The sequence below is a fragment of the Pteropus vampyrus genome, unplaced genomic scaffold, assembly GCF_000151845.1.
Source record: "Pteropus vampyrus isolate Shadow unplaced genomic scaffold, Pvam_2.0 Scaffold36, whole genome shotgun sequence".
NCBI lineage: Eukaryota > Metazoa > Chordata > Mammalia > Chiroptera > Pteropodidae > Pteropus > Pteropus vampyrus.
Window position 1 is genome coordinate 6,224,502 of NW_011888817.1, and position 5,194 is coordinate 6,229,695.

Sequence of the window (5,194 nt, forward strand, 5' to 3'; positions counted from 1 at the left end):
AAAAAAATAAATAAAAATTAAAAAATTAAACATATCCTATAATAGCCACCATTCTTGTGTGTTTAACTACCTTTTAATGCTCCTTTTCTATTTGAAACTTTTCTATTTGGACTGTCATCATGAACTCATGGCCTTTCACAGATCCTACTTGTTCCAATAACTGTAATAATGACAATAATAAAATAATTATCATGTTATTATTGATGGCGCAGTTGTCACATCTTGGCCATTGAGAGTTTGGTTCCTTTGTCCTATCACCACTGATGATGTTCTTTAAAGCTTTCTGGAAACCTGAGGACATTCTACTCCCATCCAGCCTGATTTTTTCTTTCCCCAAGGTTTGAACTCAGTACCTCCCCCTTGAGTGGGGAACAGTACACATGAGCCTTATGAGAGTTGTTGATGGGCAGGGGGCTGCTCTACTTTGAGCCCTTCTACTAGTCACTCAGCAAGGAAAACATTTATTTTTTAAGGTTCAAAGGTTACATTTATTTTTCCAATTTAATACAGTATATTGCTATACCTTACATTTCTTACACTGACAGATAAATTGTGGACAGTTTTTTTATACCTTGGAGCAAAGGGCATTAGATTGGCAAAGACATAGGATCTGGGTGTGCCTCTGGGTCAAGAGGGCAGGAACAGAAGGTTCTGCTTTATTCACTTAATCTTCACAACAACCAAATGAGGGAAGCACTGTTGTCATCTCCATTTTACAGATGAGGAAACTGAGCTTCTCGACCTTTTCCAATTCACAGGCACATGTAGAAAATAGTGGTTATATAGGATGCTGGATTAAACAAATGAGGCTAACAGAGACTGAAGGTGCAGGGTGAACACTAGTTCCAATTTGCCCAGAACTTTCTCTGTTTTAAAAGCCAAAGTCCTTTGTCCTGGGAACCCCTCCAGTCCCAGTCAAACCCAGATGGTTAGTCACCTTTCAGAGGTGTCAGATTGGGGTCTTTGGCTGCCTAAGCCCAGCCTGCCTGACTGACCTATGGATGAATATCTCCTTGCTCTTGTAAACTTTTAGGGGTGCACCGGTATGCCTGGCCATTGCAGGTGAGGTCACAGAACTAGTAAAAAGAGGAGCAGGATTGAACCCAGACCCCAACTCTTAACTGTGATGTTTTGTTCTTCTCTGTGCACCCATTTGCCCATCCCTTTATCCTTGCCAGCACAGCTTTACCCCCAAACACTCAGTACTTTGGTGCTGTTGTCCCACCAAACTAACAGAGGTAAAATGGGCTTACACGTGCTCACTTTGTTCTCAGAAACATTTGCAATTTTAAAGAGTGCCCCAGGAAGAGGAAGTGTGTCCAGGAGGCTAGACAGTAAGAGAGATACACATAAAGGGGTGACAGTGCCCAATCTGGATGTCATGCTAAAAACTCTGGACTTTCCCCACAGCCATGGGGAGCCACTGAGGATTTAGGAGAAGGAGAGTTGCATGATCACTTCCAAGTTTTGAGATGCTCTTGCTGGCAAAGTGAGGGAATATGGACAGGTCAGGGACTGGAGACAGGGTGACCCGTTAGGAAGCTGGAGAAACAATCAAAGTAGCAATGATGTGGGCTTGAACCAAGGCAGAGGGAGTGGGAAATAGAGGGACAGATAAAGCAGAAGTCATAGGAAAGGGGAAGGTTGAAGATATCGTTAATTTATTAATTTTTTATTTATCCAGTTGGTCTTATTTACTCCACCATATACTTATTTAACAAATATGTTTAGCTTCTGTTAATTGCCAAGAGCTACACTAACCCTGAACTGACTCTAGTTTTGAATCTGACAAGGAGAAACAGGAGTTCCTGAACTCAAGAGCAGAAGCAGACTTCTTCAGTTAGTGTTTGGCTATGATGAGTTTGTCATTTATTGCCAACTTCAGATATCTCTCTGAGATCTTTAAGGATCAACCATTAAAAACAGCCCCACTTAGAGAAGACACAAATTATATGGTATAATTTGAGGCCTCTCAGGTTTCATCATTAGATATTTATTCTTTTGGGTCAGTCACTGTTGCTGCAAAGGGAAAATCAAGTAATTATTCCATGATATTTTCACTCCCTTGTTCCAAAGCCTTCAGTGGTTCCCCATGACCTATAGAAAAAAAGTTTGAGGTCCTTAGAATGGCTTCTAAACTGGGCACTAGCATGGTTATAATTTTACATTTATCTGTATGAATCTTACTGAAGCCTATTTCTCTCACTAAACTATAAACTATTATTGTTCATCAATAGTTCATTGCTCGTACCTGGCATGATGCCTGTCACATAGGGGCTGCTTAATAAATATTTGTTAAAAGAGCAATGTGTCTTTTCTCTAGAGTGACTGGAGTAGATAGATGTCAATATTCATGGATTCTATTGTGGCCCCTTTCTTGACTTTCTCGGACTAAGCTCTCTGTGGACTTGAACCCCAGGCCAACCACAGCTGCAACCTGGCTTCCCAGAGGCTCTGAGGCCAGGAATGGGCAAAGGTCAATGGCACTTTAGGCCTGTCCCCAAAACTTCCCAAGACTTTGCTACCAGGGAGTCTGTTTCATATGTACTGCTGAGATGTTAGGACTGAAAGGGCTACAGCAAAATCATGAAGAATGCTTGTCTCTTGTAGTTTTTATGCAACATACATTTCTCCGAGAGTGATGAGGATATTCTGGAGATTACAGCTGCCAAGAGTCAAATGAATGCTATGGGCAATTTGAAGAAGAAGGACTGTTTTGTACTTAAGGAGGCACAGTCTCAACCATTTGGATGTCTCTGCCTCACTTACCTCTTCCAGTAAACCCAGCACAAATGAGTCTAGTAAGTCAGGCTGGGCCCAAGAAGAAGCCACTGTCATTTGGGTAGCAGGCTCCTGGCAGAGGGCTGAGTGGGACCTGAAATCCCCCCAGCTCCACTCTGAGCCCTGGCTGTGTCTTTCTAGGATGTTAGCATCTTTGTCTAATTCACACGAATTCCTAGAAGGGTGCCTTTTTCTAATTGCACAGACACACCTTATGGGTTCGTGGTGGTGGTAGTCATGGAGGCCCTCTGGGGACAGTGACTAAAAAGCTAAGGTATTTAGAAGAGGCCCCTGCATCCAGCCAAAAGCTGAATGGGACTCTGGCACCCCTCAGTGGGTTTACAAGGAGTACCTAAAGCCCCCTCAGAGTTCTCTCCCTTGTTCCAATTTCTAGCCTAGTCATTGCCAACTCCCTGCTCAGCCCTGAGGGTGCTGCCTGCCCAAGACTCCTGCCTACCCTCCTTCCCCACCAGTCCCCTGGGTTACCTTCCAAGCATATCCCGATGCGTCCTAGATACCGTCCAGTGGTTATGAATCAAGCCATAGGCTCTGGTGCAAGAAAAGTTACACTGCCTTATCTTCATTAAATCAACACCAGTTGGTTTCTGAGCCCATTTCCCTCTGCCCTGGTGGTTATTTTAACGTCCTTCTCTTCTTTAGGATGACCCAGGGCCATGAGCAATGACAAGGCTCCAGTGTTTGGTTGTTTGTAGGCCCCGTTGATATATTTCTTGGCTTAGCTTGTATATTTCTGAGGGGCCAGAGGTTCTGCTGCAACTCTGATCCCAAGGGCTTTGCCAGGCTGGGAGCCTTGTTGATTTGTCTGTGTAATGTCATTTCCTTCTTCTGAATCTAAGTTCCATGAGAGCAGAGACTTGGTTTTTAATTCACCACTGTGTCCCCAGAGCCCAGAAGCTGACATCCAATATTATTGAATCCAATGAATGTCCAAGGACTTCATGTCTGAAAACCTGTTCCTTCCTGGAGCTGGCCTGGACATGTTTGGAACCCAGCAACCTCTGTCTGCCATCCTGGCTGGGCGAGTCTCCCTTCTCTTATAAGTGCTTCCCCTGGCCCCTTCCAGGGGAGGTCAGAGGACAAAAGCCTGGAGGTGGCTGTTGTTAAGAAGCTGTGGCCTTCCATTTGGCCACGTCCTCCCGCAAGGGAAGGAATCTTTGCTACCTGCTTAGAACAGGGTTTTAAAAAAGAGCACAATACAGCAAGAACACAAATTAACACCTCAAGCGATTCCCCAACTAGTCTTTTTAATTCCTCCCTCCTACTAGTTACTAATTCCCTAGTGGAGATTCTCACCACTTTCCCCAGGACTTCTCTGCCTCAGGCTCCTTCCTGGTCTCCCTGAAAATCCACCTTCCGCAGAGCCAGTGCAGTTTTTCTAAGATGCTGATTGGGTTGCATCGCTGCTCTAGTTAAGACTCTTCAGTGGCTTCCCACAGCTCTCAGCTCATCAAGCAAGTATGGCCTGGCTCCCTCCAGCTTCCCTGGCTCAGGAGCATCCAACATGGCTCCCTGGGGTGTCTCAGCATCTCTGTCCTAACAGAGGTTGCTCCTTCTGCCTGGGACACGCTTCTCCCCATTTTCTTCCTCTTCTAGGTAACTCTCACTTGTACATTAACATTAAGCTGGTGGGACAACCATAAAACTACGTGCCTTGTGATGCATTGTAACAGGAAGGACACATGACCACCTGAGAAGTCTTCTTGCTAAAATCTCAAACGTGAATATCATCAAACCTCTAGATCTAACTATCAGCTTACAGGAAATGTGAGGAACAGAGAAACGTGTTAAATGACCACCAAGAAGCAACCAGCCAGATCCTCCAGAAAGCAGGAAATTTCATAGGACGAATGATGTGGTTCCTTTGACAAAGAACAAAGACAAAAAGGGGAGGGAGAGAGGTCTACAAATTAAGAGAGACTTAAGAGACATACCGATCAAATGCAATGTGTAGACCTGGTATAGATACTGGTTTGAATAAACCAACTTTAAAAATAATGAGATAATAAGGGAAATTTAAACATTTGCCCAAAGTCTACCTGGTGATAGTAATTACTATTATTTTTTTTTAGATTTGATAATGGTATTATCATTGTGTTAGGAAAAGAGTCCTTATCTTTTAGAGATAGATAATAAAGTGTGTATGGGCAAAAGGATATGATCTCTGGAATGTGCTTTAAAATAATGGGGCTGGAGTTGAGGGTATAGATGAAGTAACATTGGCCATAAGTTTGTAATTGCTGTAGCAATATGAAGGATGGGTACTCTGGGGTTTATTACACTATTCTCTCTACTGTTTATGTTTGACAATTTCAATAATAAAAGAAGAGATTAAGCCCGTGTCACCTCTTCCCAGAAGCCCTTTCACTTTTCTTCATCTGCTTTAGATGCCTCC